Source organism: Globicephala melas, chromosome 17 (genome assembly GCF_963455315.2).
Source record: "Globicephala melas chromosome 17, mGloMel1.2, whole genome shotgun sequence".
In the NCBI taxonomy this organism is placed as follows: Eukaryota; Metazoa; Chordata; class Mammalia; order Artiodactyla; family Delphinidae; genus Globicephala; species Globicephala melas.
This window is the reverse complement of record NC_083330.1, coordinates 74,002,916-74,020,009: the sequence shown is the minus strand read 5'-3', so window position 1 is coordinate 74,020,009 and position 17,094 is coordinate 74,002,916. Positions and strand designations below refer to the sequence as shown.

General features: G+C 39.1%; 1 long non-coding RNA gene across 1 annotated transcript in view; it reads right to left on the bottom strand.

Annotated features, from left to right (window-relative positions):
- Nucleotides 1-244: 244 nt before the first annotated feature.
- LOC132593792 (uncharacterized) overlaps nt 245-17,094 on the bottom strand; it is a 58,207-nt gene continuing 41,357 nt past the window's right edge. The window contains exon 3 of the long non-coding RNA XR_009559645.1: nt 245-913. This is a non-coding gene — a long non-coding RNA (uncharacterized lncRNA). The remainder of the gene's footprint in view (nt 914-17,094) is intronic.

Below are 17,094 nucleotides of genomic sequence, written 5' to 3'. Positions count from 1 at the left end.
AACCTATATCTGGTTAATTTGCAAGTATATTCCCTCCTTTAAGGAGTTAAACTATTAAAGGGAGAAGTGAATCAAAGACCACTTGTCTTAGGGCATTCCCTAGTGGTCCAGTGATTAGGACTTCGGGCTTTCACTGCCAAGGGTGCGGCTTCAATCCCTGGTCAGGGAACAAAGATCCCGCAAACTGCGCAGCACAGCCACAAAAAAAAAAAAAAAAAAAAACTACTTGTTTTATAAATGTGGCGGAGGCTAACTGCAGTGGATGATGCTGAGATAAGTTTATTTGTCTGACTTCCCCACTTGACGGTGCCTTGGTCACTGTTGTACCCTTGAACCTCTCATACTGCTTGGCATGTCAAAACTGATTAATGCATGGCCATTGGTTGAAGAAAAAGCTTCATAGAATGTAAATAATCTTGTGCCATGCCTAGAAGACAGGTGGTAAGTATCATCAGTTATATTATTATTGAGCGCCTATCTGAACCCAGCATTGCATCTCGCAGATGCATTATTTCATTTGAACCCGACACAACCTAATCAGTAGGTGCTGTGATCCATGTTTTACGTTTGAACATTCTGATACTGATGAGGGTTAAGTAACAAGCTGGCAAACATCCAAGTTATTTGAACCAGCTCTGTCTCTATGTCTAACTTGATTCCATTCTACATTCATCACTCCTTTGTGAAAACTCAGGTGCAAGCAGACTCTGAAGCTGTCTTTCACTGGCCCAGATGTCTTTGAATGGAGCATAATCTGTCAAAGAAAATCCATCTCACATTTTCTTTCTTGGAAATGTCCTCAACATTCACTCGGCAGGAAACACTGAGTTTCTACACTGTGCCAGACGACGTGCTGGGTATTGAGGAAATCCAGAGGAATTAGACCAGTCATCACCTTCCAGAGGCCCTCCACCTAAAGAGAGAGACCGTCAGACAAACATAAATGTTGATGCCATGTGGTCAGAGCCTTTAGTGAGGATGTTCCAGGCAGGAGTGCAGTGCTGCACAGGAGATGAGACTGGTCCCCAGGCCCCTTCCCATCCAATATTCTGTGACTTCTCTTCCAGTCACCTAGTTCCCTCCCTCTATCTACTTAGAAAAATTCATAACTTAATAATGCATGAGGGAACATTACCTTAGGTATAATTATGCATTTCCTCAAATGACCTATGCAATTACACCAGAGTGGTGAACAGCGATTGCAGAGAGAAGTTGGAACGAGTGCCTGGGAATATAATGCTACAAGATGATCCCCGTTTCAACGTTCCTTCTAATAACTACATAAAAATTACATTTGCTTCCATCACAGAGATGTGCAGTAAAAAAAGAAAAAGACCCATTAGATTATCTACTCTCATCTCCTCCTAGGAAGTTTGTTTGTTTTTTTAAACTACAATAGGCTTTCTAAGGACTTTAGGCTGTTCACCTATTCCAAGATGATAGAGATAATGAGGAGGGAGGAAAGGCGCCTCACCGCACAGCGTTTATACTTTATACATCTGTACATTGGTACCAGGCGGGGCCGGGGGCGGGGCCACCATCATGGCCAGAGTACAGGTGGACAGAGCTCAAAGGAAAGGTGGGAAACTGAGCCAGGAGACCCAAGGCAAGGCTGGGATTATAAAATTAGAGCCATTGTTAGAGTTCAAATAAATAGTCACAGCTGGGTAAAAGAGAGGAGCTAGTTAGTGGTCATGCAGGCAGTTTCAGACCTGGGAACCAGAGGTTCGAGATAGCATGTTTGATATAAACTTTGATATGGAAATGATATTAATGTAGATTATTATGCACATATAAATATTTTATAATATTTCAATCATACTGTGAAGTGTTCTGATTCTGTTCCCTTAATATTAAATCCTTACCTTAATCAGGATTGTTTAAAAAAACCTCAAAACAATTTCCTTAATGTCTTAATCATTTTTTTTAAATTAAAAAAAATTTTATTGAAATATAGCTGATTTACATTATTACATTAGTTTTAGGTATACAGTATAGTACGTCAACAATTTTTATAGATTATACTCCATTTAAAGTTAGTATAAAATATTGGCTATATTCCCTGGGCTGTACAATATATCCTTGTATCTTACGTATTTTATACCTAGTAATTTGTACCTCTTAATTCCCTCCCCCTAACTGTCCCCCCCCATCCTTGACAACACTTGATATTATCAAAGGGGTGGAAAGAAAGAAAGAGATATTATCAGGCTTTTTAATTGTATCCTCGTTAGTGTCTGTGTAGTGGAGGTATCATTGTGGTTTTAACTTGCATTTCTGTAATGATAATGAGTATCTTTTACTGTGCTATATACATGTTTTAAATCCTTTACCTATTTATTTAATTCATTTAATTTTATAAATAAAGTATTTGGGGCTTCCCTGGTGGTGCAGTGGTTGGGAGTCCGCCTGCCGGTGCGGGGGACACGGGTTCGTGCCCCGGTCCGGGAGGGTCCCTCATGCCGCGGAGTGGCTGGGCCCGTGGGCCATGGCCGCTGGGGCTGTGCGTCCGGGGCCTGTGCTCCGCGGCGGCAGAGGCCGCGGCGGTGAGAGGCCCGCGTACCGCAAAAAATAAAAATAAAATATTTGTAAATAAATTTTTTTTTCTTTTTTTTGCGGTAAACGGGCCTCTCACTGTTGTGATGCTTATTTCGTCTCCAAATGTTTTCAGAATGAGGGACTAAGGACCTACACAAAGAAGAGAGGGTGAGAGAGAGAGACAGAGATGGCGGGGTGGAGGGGGGAGCTGAAAATGTAAAATGTCATCATTTCATCATTTGAGTTCATTGTTGAGTAAGTTGACACATGTGAGTAAATAAAGCTCAGTTAACTGTAGTCTACTTGTGTCGAATTTAATATCTAAAGATGTTATTATTCAAACTTGACTATCTTTACCTCTATCAATGCTTTATCACTTTAAGTCTACTTTGTATAATAGTAATCTGGATTAGCAGGATGCTTTTTATTATACCTCTTCCTTGGTTTGGCAAGAACAGATGACTGTCCCTCATTATCCTGTCCCCAAAGTAATTGAATCATCCATGAAGACTGTATTCCTCACCAGACATAAGGGAACATAAGCCGTTTAAGCAGAAAGGTAGCTTCTGAGAACTGCCTGTTAAACAAAGCGGTTGTGTGGTGTTACCCCCTTTCTACCCTCCTTCTTCTTCTATGCTTCTACTGTGGGTGTTTGGACTCCATCTCATGCCTGGATAACAAGGTCTCTCACCTAAGAGGTTGCAAAAGGGAATAAGGAAGTTATTTTTTTGTCCCGGAGGAATTTTAAGCCACCATAAAAACTCCAACCACCCAGCGATGCATTAATTTATGTGAGATTGAGATAAAGTTTTATTTTATATAAGCCACTGTCACATGAGATTTCTGTTAGTTGCATATGAACACAGTTCTAACCTGGTGTATATTTTCAATCCATTTACTTTCAACCTGTTTCTATTCTTTTGTTTTAGATATATCTCTTACAGCAATATATAGCTGAATTTTTTTTCATCCAATCTGCCAAGAGTTTAACTCTTTCTAATCTCTTTTAACTAGACAATCAGACCATTCATATTAATTGCTTACTGATATATTTGAATTTATTTCTAACATCTTATTGTTTTCTATTTGATTTTTATTATGATAGTGCTTTAAATTTTCCTTTCTTGTTGGATTCTTTTATACTGATTTTTTTCTCATTAAAATTTTAATTACTAATTTTGAATGTGTATAACATAATATATTTGTATCATTTTGTTGATGACTCTAAAAATTTAACCTGTACCTTTATCTTAAGAGTCTAAATTTAAGCAATATCTTTACTATTCTCCTAGAAAATGTATGTATTTTAAGACTAAATCCAATTCACCTCCTTACAAAGCCAATATTAACCTTGCCTCAGATCAAATTTCTTTCTTGATTTTTATAACACTCCATATTGAGCTTTATTGTCATTACTTTGAATTGTCAGTGCATGAGTAGTTGTATTCAAATGTTTAACATTTTGTTTGTTCACCATCCATTCCTTTTTAAAATAACTTTATTGAGATATAGTTCATGAACCATACACTTCACCCATGTAAGTGTACAGTTCACTGGTTTTTAATATATTCACAGAGCTGTGCAACCACTACCAAAATTTAATTTTAGGACAGATTCTTCATCACCAAAAGAAGCCATGAATCTGTTAGAAATCATTTCACATTTACCACATTCACTACCCAAACCTAGCCAGCCACTAATTTACTTTACGTCTCTATAAATATGTCTGTTCTTGACATTACACCTGAGTGGAATCATGCAATATGTCATCTGTTAGCACTAGTTTCTTTCACTAATCCTAATGATTGTTTCTCTCCCTACATCATCAATTTTTCTCTCCACTCAATTATTTCTCATCAATATACAAATATACCATAGTGTTTCCCATCTAAAAAATAATAGTACATTGAGTCCATATCCCTAGACACTTCTGCCATATTTTTCTGCTCTTCTTTGAAGCAAAATTTCTCACATAAATTTTCTCCTCCCACTCATCTCTCATTCTGTCGTGTTGTCACACCATTTTTCCCTCCACCACTATTCTAACTCATTCTCATCAAAGGCATCAATAAATTCCATTTTTTTACATATATTTGGAAAAACGTCAACCTCCATGACTTATTTTTGTCAGTTATTCCTTAATTTTTGCAACACTCTTTTTCATTTCTGGAATTATTCTGGTTCATCTCCACATTTTGGGATATTTTCAAATGGAAAATTTTCCATAAGCAACAATGACCCTTCAGATCAAAATCCCACATGATTGGCACCCAGCAAAGAACTAGATCTTAATAAATAATATATTTTCCCTGTCTGAGTTCTGAACTGATTTGAGTGAATATAAAAGATTAAATGGATGAAACTTTCATAGCGCGTTTGGGATCTTTACCAATTAGTTTACAACAAGGCTGAGACAAATTGAGAGTACATGATTTCTATGAATAGGCAAAAGCTCACAAGGAAGGGAAACAAAAAGAATAAAACCACATGTGCCCTCTCCCCAAATTGTGAATCATATAACTCACTTCATTTCCTCAACATTCTACCCAGGAAAGAGTCAGTGAGTGATGGAAAGAACACAGAACTGTTATACTAATGGATAGTCCCTACATGAGAGGAAGCATCATAAATGACAAACAAGCCTCCCACTCTTCCAATATGAGCAGTTCTTAAACTTGAATGTTAGCATCAGATAAAACTTCATTCAATCTTTCAAGTATATTTTTAAAAATACCTTCTATCTGGTGCTAATTGGAAATAAGCTATATACTTTTTTTCAAGAGAAGCAGAATATAACCCACAAAGTGACATTTTAAACATTTCTAGCAGTTTGGTGACAGTCATTATAAAAGTCAAATAATCCCCTGCCTTTTTCTTAAATGAAGTTCCTTTTATATAATTTATTATTTCCAGTTGTGGACTTTTCTGCCTAAAAAAGATCATTTAACACTTCTTGTAAGGCTGGTTTAGTTGTGATGAATTCCTTTAGTTTTTGCTTTCCTGGGAAATCTTTATTACTCCTTCAATTATGAATGATAACCTTACTAGATAGAGTATTCTAGGTTGTAGGTATTAATACGTCTTGGTGTGGATCTCTTCAGGGTTCATCTTCTTTGGGATTCTCTGTGCTTCCTGGATCTAGATGTCTGTTTCCTTCCCCAGGTTAGGGGGATTTTCAGCCATTATTTTTTCAAATAAGTTTTCTATCGCTTTCTTTCTCTCTTCTTCTGGGACCCCTGTAATGTGAAAGTTAGTATTCTTGATGTTGTCCCAGAAGTCCTTTAAGCTTTCCTCATTTTTAAAAATTCTACCTTTTGCTGTTCAGATTGGGTGATTTCCACTCTTCTATCTTTCAGATCACTTATTAGTTCTTCTGTATCATCTAATCTGCTATTGATTCCCCCTAATGTGTGTGTGTGTGTGTGTGTGTGTGTGTGTGTGTGTATAATTTCATTTATTGTATTCTTCCACTCTGATTGGCTCTTTCTTATATTTTCTACGTCTTCGTTGAAGTTCTCACTGTAATCCTCCAGGCTTCTCCTGAGTTTGGTGAGCATCCTTTTGACCATTTTCCTGACCTCTTTATCAGGCAAATTACTTATCTCCATTTCATTAGATTTATTTTCTGGGATTTTATTTTGTTCTTTTATTTGGAACATATTTCTCTATATCCTCTTTTTTTTTTTTGCGGTACGCGGGCCTCTCACTGTTGTGGTCTCTCCCGTTGCGGAGCACAGGCTCCAGACGCGCAGGCTCAGCGGCCATGGCTCATGGGCCCAGCCGCTCCGCGGCATGTGGGATCTTCCTGGACCGGGGCACGAACCCGTGTCCCCTGCATCGGCAGGTGGACTCTCAACCACCTCGCCACCAGGGAAGCCCTGTATCCTCTTGTTTTTTGACTTTCAGTTTTTGTTTCTATGAATTAGATGAAACGGCTACCCCTCCTGGTCTTGGAGGAGTGACCTTGTGTCTTGTGGTCTTGGAGGAGCATCTTCTGTACCAACTGTTCTGGTGGTTCTGGCAGGCTGGCTGGGGCTGGAGTGGGCATGAGCTGGGGGAAGTGCAGCTATAAAATAAATAAGTCATGGGGGTGTAATGTACACATACGGAACGTAGTCAATAATATTGTAACAACTTTGTATGGTAATGGATGGTAACTGGGTTTATTGTGGAGTTCATTTCATAATATGCAAAAATATCAAATCACTATGTCATATACCTGAAACTGAAATAATATTGTATGTTAATTATAACTAAATAAAAAAAGAAGTTCCTGAGCAAAGCATACCACTTGCATAATGACATAGGATCATGCACACGTCATTCATCACATGCTGCTGTAATATGCTCCCAGGATGGACTTCAGATTATATAATCTGTCGCTAACTGATTCCATGTTATTTTGCCTTTATCTTTACATAGCACCATCAGGATTTCCACTATATCATCTCTAAATTTACAGTAGACAGTCTTGAACTCAAACAAATACAGCTTATTTTAGTTACCTATGTGATAAGACCTCTGCTCATAACAGCGTTAGGTTTAAATGTATAATAATAATGGGTAGTGAATTTGAGACAGAAGGATTGGGCATCAAACTTGTGACATCCTTTATGTAATCTCTTAAGAAACATCCCCCTCACTTTCACTTTTGTCTGTTTGTTGTTCTCATAGCTTTTCCAGAATTTTAAGATATTTATTTAATAGTTACATTTATTTAGCATTTACTGCGTGGTAAACTCTGTTCTGGGAACTTAACGTAGATTGTTTGACTTAGTTGTCACAAGAATCTATAGGGTAGCTACCATATTATCTCCATTTTCCTAATGAGCAAACTAAATTCAGAAAAGACAGCTGACTTGCCCAGAGTCACACTTCTGATAACAGCAGCAGCAGGACTTGTACTCATCATTCTAACCCGTCCTTTTACTGCCTTTCTAAGTCTAAGGGACTTGCAAACAAGTACAGGGCTACTCTGAGGGGGTAGCTGAGAATATAGTGAAAGATGTCATTGTCTATAACCCAACAGAAATCTCCTTATTTCAGTAGGTTATAGAATAAAATGATGAGATGGACCTAGCCTCAGAGATAACAAATTTACCAGTATTTCTTATGTGATATCTGGTTGGTTGGTTTCTATTTCCATAGGTCAATGATAGAGGTTTAGAAATGTCTTGGTTTAATTAGCACAATGAGATTCAAATGTTCATTAGTTAGGACAAAAATGGAAACTTCATTTTTTCTAAAAATGGTGTTTACCACATTGGTATTTTAGTCTTGATAATTCAAAAACCAATATTGCTAATGGCTGGACATTGTGCTCCAGCATTGCTCCAAATATGGCTAGGTTAACGTGTGCCATGGAAATAAAAACAAATACTTTTCGTGCTTCTAAGCACTCTTCTCATTGCTTTACAGGGAATACCCTATTTAATCCTCGTCACGGTTTTTTGAGGAAGGTAGTATTACTAACCACATTTCATAGATAAATATAGTATATGCTCTGGGAGATGATACTTGTTCACTCCAGTAAGATGGCATTTGCTGATGCTTGTATGCAGATTCAGGATGCTGGACTCCCACTCTTGTGTACATAATCACCTTATAAGACTGCTTCTCAATATGTGTATGTGCATTCACATGTGTTTGTGTGTGTGTGTGTAACCGTCTGATGAAATTATAAGCATTTAGATTCAAATGATATGCTTTCTGAGTTAAAAAGAAAAAGGCCCATGATTAAAATTGTGTAATCTCACCTATTTCTCAACCTCTATGGTTTTGTTTTTCTACCTGTAAATGAGAATAATTATTTATTTTATGCTTTATAGGTTTTTTCAAGTGCCTACTATGATTAAGAAACGTAAAAAAAATTTTTTTAAGAAACCTGAACTGTTTAAATTAGAGTTTTGCAACCTCAGCACTATTGGCATTTCGAGCTGGTTAATTCTTTGTTGTGGGAATGCCCTGTGCATAGTAGGATGTTCAGCAGCTTCCCTGGGTTCTACCCACCAGATGCCAGTAGCTCATCTCCAGTTGTGGAAAAAAAAAAAAAAAAGTCTCCAGACATTTGTCAAATGTCCCCTGGGGAGCAAAATTACCCAAGCTGAGAGTTGACTTAGGAGTAGAGTAGATAATTTTGAAATTCTCAGTATATTTTGTCTCTTTGTTTATCAGTGTTTTTAAATCCTTGTTTCTTCAGCTTCTTTTTTTTAACTTTGATGCCTTCCTTCTATAAAATTGTGGTCTTTCATGTCTCAGGAAAAAATTGAGAGAAATCTACCTAGACAAAGAAGTCTATAGAATATAACATAGAAAAATATGACATAAGGGGAGTTACTGTCAGACAAGAAGGGAGAGAAGAATCGGTGCAGAAAGAGGGGGAAATGGGAAAAGGGGTAGAAAGAGATAAGAGGCCAAAGACAGGACTGCTTACCTGTCAAGTACATACTTACCTTAAGAACTTGGTCCTAAGTCCCAGATACCTTGACATTATTCCTATACATTTTAGCTGAACTACATTCTTCACAATCTAATTATATCCAGGCACTGATGACTATAATGGAAGTCTCTACCCATTTAACCATATCCTTCACTGTCTGGTTAGGGGAGTGTTACTAATTCCAAGTGGAACCATCTATCAACATGGTTCTTTATTTTTCTTTCAGACAATCTGTAAGGGCAACTAATTTTCATCTAAGAGCAAATAAAATGAATCTATAGGAAAAATGATACTTAAAAAAAACACCTATGCTTCTTTCCATAAATCTAATCTCAGTAGAACTAGACATAGTAATCAATACATTTATGCAAAATAATACTACTAATAAATTAGTACAAAATGAATCTAAATATTAAATAAACCATCTTCCTCTTTGATGGGAGTTAGCTTGGTCTTGGACTTTAAAGACCACTGAGAAAGAAAGAATCTGCATTACATCAATCCTATTCATCTCCCTCGTCATTATTTTCCTCCTCTTTCTCTTTTTTTTAAAATTGTCTTATTGTGACTGTAGTTTATGAAGCACTACATCATGAATGTCCCATTTATCACTCATAGCAACCCTACATCATATGGAAGCAAGTATCGTGGTGAGGAAACCAAACCTCGTAGGGGGTAAGTGTCTCTGCCACATTAATACAGCAACAGAGAGGCAGAAAAGATATTAGAAGCAAAATCATTTGTTTCCTAAATTCATTGCTCGTATATCTTGCAAGCAGGATTTTAATCTTTTGGAAAACTGTATAATAATAACAAAATATCCAGTAACATGGTACAAAATGCAACTTGTTTGCTGGGAGAAAGAGTAGTGATGAGTCTTGACGTCCAGGGAGAGGGAGAAGGTACTAGATTATACCCCTTCGTAGCCCAGAATGATGTCAGATGATGGATGCTTCAGACTGAGTGGATCTGAAGATCACCCAAGGTTGGCACAATAAACAATGACCAAAGGAAAGATGTAACCCAAATCACTGCCACTGACAACTCCATAATTTTTATCATAGCCTCCCAGCAAAACATCCTAAGTCAGCCATTACTCACTGCTCAGCTGTGTCAGAGGTGAATATGACTGTGCTTCTGATCTCTGAAATCATCTCTAGTCTACACTGAACTAGGGCCTTGTGTCTTCCACAAATGTTGATCTAAATCCTGAACTCTTCTTATTATCCAGGAGAGATGCAAGGCTCCCTAAGTTATTAGGAATGCTTAAAAATAAAACTCAAGACTGTTATTCCAAAAATATCAGATATATGACTAAATAATAGCTCGCAAATATTGAATGTTCAACATGTATCAACAAAAACATGCAAAATATATCCCTCATCCTTGAAATGTGCTTTGGGGTCATTGGTGCTTCCTTGGCTTTTATATAAAGCAATTGGGGGATCAGAAAGTCTCAGTTACCTGCTCAAGGTTTAATAGCTGGTAAGGGCAATTGTTAGGGTTCGAGCCCAAGTCTGACTACAGAACTCATGTCCTTACCACCCTGCCATAATGCCTCTTAGAACGAGGTAATTAGTGTTCATCAGAATGTGGCACATGATCCTGGGCAGAGAGGAGGTCAGTGGAAATACACTGGAAAGACAAAAGTGGCTCATCCTTGTAAGTGCCCCAGATCAAAGCACCAAGACTAGGGCCACGGTAAATTCTTCCACCCAGAGGGACTATCCTTGGATTCAAATCTGTAGGTAAGGCTTGTACACAATTATTTTGGTCTTATTACAAATCCTTTAAGTCTGACCAAGGTGATATTTGGAGAACCAGAAGCAGGCTCAGATTCTGCAGCAAAGAAAGGCCTAGGAAGGGCTAGTAACATGGTTAAGCTTCCCCATCAGTAAGTCATGTGACCAGACCTACAGATTGTCCCTAAAGAGAGCAGAATTGGGAAAAAGAAATCATTGCCCTAGGCATGGGTAAGGCTGCCCACACATGAGGAAAAGAGCCGAAGAATCCACATTACCAGGCTTCTTTGAGTTCCCTGAAACTAGAGCCAGCCTGGCACAATTGACTGTGAGAGAACAGCAGTAAACATCTCTAAAATCATGACCATGGGTGAAGAGAGCTTTTCAAACACTGGCTGAGAGCTCAAATCTGGAGCCAATCAGAACCCAGCTTACAGTTGACAGGACTTTGGTTCATAAAGAGCAAAGGTGGGTGTGTTGGCAGTGGAGAGGGCAGGTAGGCGTGACAGGACAACCATGGACAACTGAGAATCAGGCAGATGTTTTGGTTTGGGTTTTTTCAGAAACAGATTCTGAGGCAAGAATTTGTTTCAGTTTGGGTTTTTCCGGAAACAGATTCTGAGACGAGTAGAGTGAGTGAGTGTGTGTGTGTGTGTGTGTGTGTGTGTGTGTGTGTCTGTGTGTGTGTGTGTGTATTGGCGGGATGGGGGTGAATTCCAAGAAACACTGATGACAAATGGAGAAGTGATATAGGGAAGGGAAGCAAGTCAATACAGGGTGCATTATCAAGCAAGTTGCCCCTATGGGAAGTTGGAGCCTAAATTGCATTGAAGAAATGTGGAATACAGTGTAGATCGTACTTCAGAATCATCCCAACTAAGGAGGGAGGAGGGTGGGCTGTCTATGTAGTAACTCTCTGTCTGATAGTGGATGAGGACCGATCTTGAGGACATTAACTCTGCAACACATGCAGCTTGTCACTGCTTTCATGGCCAGATAAAATCCCCACAAGAATACAGAGTAAAGAGCCTTCTGGGTTCAGAGGTCATTGCTTAGGGGATATGGTCAAGGCACCAAGAGCATCTGCTACAGTGAATGCCTTTGTGTCCTTTCCATTCTTTTTATTTACTCAACAGAGTGGTATAGGGGAAATGTGTGGGCTTTGGAGTAAAATAGACCTGAATTTGAAGCCTAGGTTGGCCATTACAGCTTTTCAGGCAAACTTTTTTCAAAGAAGAATTAGTCTACATGATTCCGTAGATCAATAATGCCAGGGTCACCCTACATCCTCTCCCATGGGCACCACTGACTCTATAAAGTCAATGTCAGATTACAGCCTAGTTCTACAGTTAAAGAGAGGAACTGAGCACTGTTTAGGAGAGGAATGCTCCACTCTTTCCAACGAACTCCATGCTGCCTGCCTTAGTTTCTCATTAAGCCAGAAAAATAACACGTACCACCTCAGGTGGTTGTGGAAGTGAGATTATGTGTTTGAAGTATACTGTACAATGCTAGGTACAAAGTAAATGTTCAAAGGATGTTACCTAGTATTGATTCATTTTGTTAATAATTTTTAAATAATGATAAATACTTTTGAGAAGTGCCGTGTTCTAGAAAATATGTTTGTGGAAATATACAGGTATGTTTATGATTTTCCTTTGTAGGAGCTTTCCAAATTGTAGAGATAAGACAAACATACCATTGAGTCATATAATAGATGCTAAAATTTTTTTGTAAGAAGAAAGAACCGTTCCAGTTGAACAAACCATAGGAGACTCCCTAGTGGAAAGATTTGAGGTTATTTTAAAAATTAGCATAGGGCTTCCCTGGTGGCGCAGTGGTTGAGAGTCTGCCTGCTAACGCGGGGGACACAGGTTCGAGCCCTGGTCTGGGAGGATCCCACATGCCGCAGAGCGGCTGTGCCCGTGAACCGTGGCCGCTGAGCCTGCGCGTCAGGAGCCTGTGCTCTGCAACAAGAGAGGCCGCGATAGTGAGAGGCCCACGCACCGCGATGAAGAGTGGCCCCCACTTGCCACAACTAGAGAAAGCCCTCGCACAGAAACGAAGACACAACACAGCAAAAAACAAATTTTTTTAATTAAAAATTAGAATAGATTTCTTTATAAGCTGCAAGAGAACAAGGCCCTGGCTGTCTTGTTAATTGCTGTATCCCTGGTGGCTAGAACAGGGCCAGACCCATAGCTCAGTACTCGATATTTATCAACTAAATGACTGTGAAGAGGATGGGAAGTGTTTTCTAGACAGAAGTAATGACATGATCGAGAAGAGGAGACAGATAAGGTGCAGAAGGAGATACTGAGTGATCATTTCAGCTGCAACTTGGAGTTTGTGTAGGTGAGAGATGAGAAGTAGCCCAGGAAGAGTAGTTGAAGCAAGATTAGCAGAAAGCCTTGAATATCAATGCAAGGTGCTTGGGTTTTATTCTGTGGACAAAATGAAGCCATTGAAGACTGGAAATAACCTGATAAAAATGGTGATTTAGGAAACTGAATCTGGCAGTACAATGAAGAAGAAATTAGATTAGGGAGGCAGGAAGCAAGGAGACAGGTTAGAGGCCATTCCAGTCGTCCAGGCACAGGTACATCTTCGTAATTGATGCCCATGTGGTTAGCCCCAAATTACCATGAGCACCGGCTGCTGCAAACTGATTCTTTCTGACATCAAGGGCAGAGAGAGAGGGATGTTTATCTCTGGCTCTAACCCCTACATGGGACAACCTGTGAATAAAGCAATCTGTTCACCCATATGGACCCCACAAATTTTATAAATGTGAGTAAATTCACTCTCAACTTGTATTTCCTACAATTAAATTTAGCAGAGATTAGTCATCAAAAATATACCAATTGCGGGCTTCCCTGGTGGCGCAGTGGTTGAGAGTCCGCCTGCCGATGCAGGGGACACGGGTTCGTGCCCCGGTCCAGGAAGATCCCACATGCCGCGGAGCGGCTGGGCCCATGAGCCATGGCCGCTGAGCCTGCGCGTCCGGAGCCTGTGCTCCACAACGGGAGAGGCCACAACAGTGAGAGGCCCGCGTACCGCAAAAATTATATATATATATATTATATATATATATATATATATATATATATATATATATATATATATAATATATATATATATATATATATACCAATTGCAATTCCCCATTGTAGGGAGTGTTTATCCATTAGGTAGAAACACACATAGTCACATACACACCAACAACAATAGTGACAAAATTCTTTATCCAAAATTATCTAACTAGTCTATATTCCACAAGGTACCTTTAATCAATAAAACCACAGACAATCTGACACTCAATATCATGAACACGACTGACTCTATAAGGTCAATCTCTGATCACTGGCTAGTTCTTAGTTAAAGAGAGTAAACTGATACTATTTGAGATGGAAATGTCCCACCCGTTTTCTAAATAATATCATGCCTGTCAACTTAAAATATACCCGTGGGAAATACATTTCTTTATAATCACTCAGTCAGTCGTTTAGCAAGTATGTATTAAATGCCGGTTGCACAGTTGTGACAAACGTGATAAGGATGATCTAGGTTACGGGGAAATAAATATGAGCATAACAAGGTTCTTGTCTGTGAGGAATTCAGAGTCTCTTGCAATACGTAATCAAATGCCACAGAAGGCAGGAAGGTTAAGGCATAGCTGGCTCTAGAAAATCAATAAGTATGTATTGGATGTCTGTTGTGCATAAGATCTTAGGTTATTCACATTATTTACAAATAACTGAAAGATAAAACTTCATAATCTTTCAAAATTCAGAAATATCTATGGGTTTGCACACTAAGGCAATATTAGTAGATACACTTCTATTTGTCATTAAACAATAGCTTTATTGAGTACCTACTATATTCTAGGAACTAACGTAGATAATAAGTATTTAAAGACAATTAAAATGTGGTCTGCACCCTAGTATCTCATTTATCTAGTGAGATATATCTGTCAGATTAAATTATACTGCACATATAACTTCAAAATCAACAAAGATTTATTCTCAGTCATGCTATATACACATCATAGTTCAGCCTCACCTCTGCTTCACAGTCTTACATATAGGATAAAGCTGGCGAGAAGGTGTCTATCTGAGAAATCGCTGCTTTTTGGGGGGGGCGGGGAGGGAGAGACACAGGCAAAAGGAACACATATCACTTCTGCTCACATTTCATTGGCCAATGCGCATCTCATAGGCATGATAGCACCAATAAGATGGGGAAGGAAAATCATCCCATAAGAAGAAGCATTACAGGGAAGGAACTGGGAGACTTGGTGAACAATAATATATCTACCACAGTGAGTTCACTAAAACCACAAACCCTCCCAGTAGTACTTTCCCTAGTTCTCAAAAATATAATCAGTGTGGGGCTTCCCTGGTGGCCCAGTGGTTAAGAGTCCGCCTGCCGATGCAGGGGACACGGGTTCGTGCCCCGGTCCAGGAAGATCCCACATGCCGCGGAGCGGCTGGGCCCGTGAGCCATGGCCGCTGAGCCTGTGCATCTGGAGCCTGTGCTCCGCAACGGGAGAGGCCACAACAATGCGAGGCCCACGTACCACAAAAAAAAAAAATATATATATATATATATATAAAATCAGTGTGGACATACTTATCAGTTGGTAAAAAGAAAACATCGTCTGTTCACCCAAGAGCTATTATAGTAGGAAGGACTAAGTGCAAACCCATGAAATTACCTCCACTTGCTAATGCCAAGAACAGAATAAAAAACAATAGCCCTTCACAAGGGTAATGGCCCAACAAGAATTGGAAAATTCTTTCTTCCTGACCCCATAATTTTAGGGTCCATCTTTCCAGAGGTTCTGGTTCCCAGAGCAGGAAAAACTACACTAGGGGCCACAATATTCTGCTAAACTTAAAATTATATTAGTCAAGTCTCCTCTTAATATATCAGTTTCTACACCGACATATTGACTATATTGACTATATTGATATATTGACTAAATACTGAGTATTGCTTCTGCTGCTACTGATGCTACTACTAGTGCCATCACCATCACCACCAACACCACCACCATCACCACCAACACCACCACCATTACCATCAACACCACCACCATTACCATTACCCCTCTGTCACCTTTTACTCAAGACTGCTGTGTGTCTTATATGTATTTTTATTTAATTGAATGTACAGTGGTCCTATGAGGTAGGTACTATGGTTATTCTCATTTTATAGCTAAGGTAAATAAAGATAATGAATTTTTTTTAATTGCTCAAGTTTCCATAGCTAATGAATAATAGAATTTGAAATTTAAATCCAAGAATTCTGATATCAAAACCCAAAAACCTACCCAGCATATAAATTACCTCTAAGTAATACTGAATTCCTTAGAAAATGTCCAAACTCTCTTTTTTCATGATGGCACACACAGAACAACAGTAAAAACAAAACAGTGTTCCACTTCTTTCACTATTTTGGGGCGATAGTAGGAAAATCACAGGGTTTCAGACCAGAAGATGTTTTTCTTCTGTTCTAGTTTCACTGCCAGCTGACTATGTGACCTTATAGAAATCTGTTAACCTCTCTGAGTTGTAGCAGTAAAACTGAAACAATAATCTTGGATTGCCTTACCCAGTACTGGTGAGAAAGATCAAAAAATACATGTGACATCACAGTGTGAACTATAATTCCCGTAGAGGTGTAAATTACTATTATTTCTGCTTGATTTTTCCTCTCTCTGAAAAGCTAGCCTCCCCTTATATTCCAAAAACTTAGATTATGGTCTCTAGTCTGTGGTTGGAGAGATATTTATAATATTTTCTACAAAGAATAATCATAAATATTTGAAGTTATCTGCTTTTCAATAATAGAACAATAGGGCTTCCCTGGTGGCGCAGTGGTTGAGCGTCCGCCTGCCGATGCAGGGGACGCGGGTTCGTTCCCCGGTCCGGGAAGATCCCACATGCCGCGGAGTGGCTAGGCCCTGTGAGCCACGGCCGCTGAGCCTGCGTGTCCGGAGCCTGTGCTCCGCAACGGGAGAGGCCACAACAGTGATAGGCCGGCGTACCGCAAAAAAAAAAAAAAAAAAAGTATCAATTAAATTTAAAAATAATAATAATAGAACAATAACCTTTTTTCATTCTGATGTCTAGAAAAGAGGTAGTCTCTGATTGGTTTAGGACCCCCCCGAAGGGAGCAGGGCCTCAGGGAATTTCCCAAACGTTCCCAATTCAATGGGAGGACAGGTGATGAGGAAGAAGTGAAAGCCTCTATTGTTCACCCTAAAGAATCATTTCTAAAGGGAGGTTTTCTGACTCATGAGCTGCCAACGTTCTTCAGTTATTCAGTTCACAAATTGGCAATCCCATTATTTCATCCAGAAAGAAAATA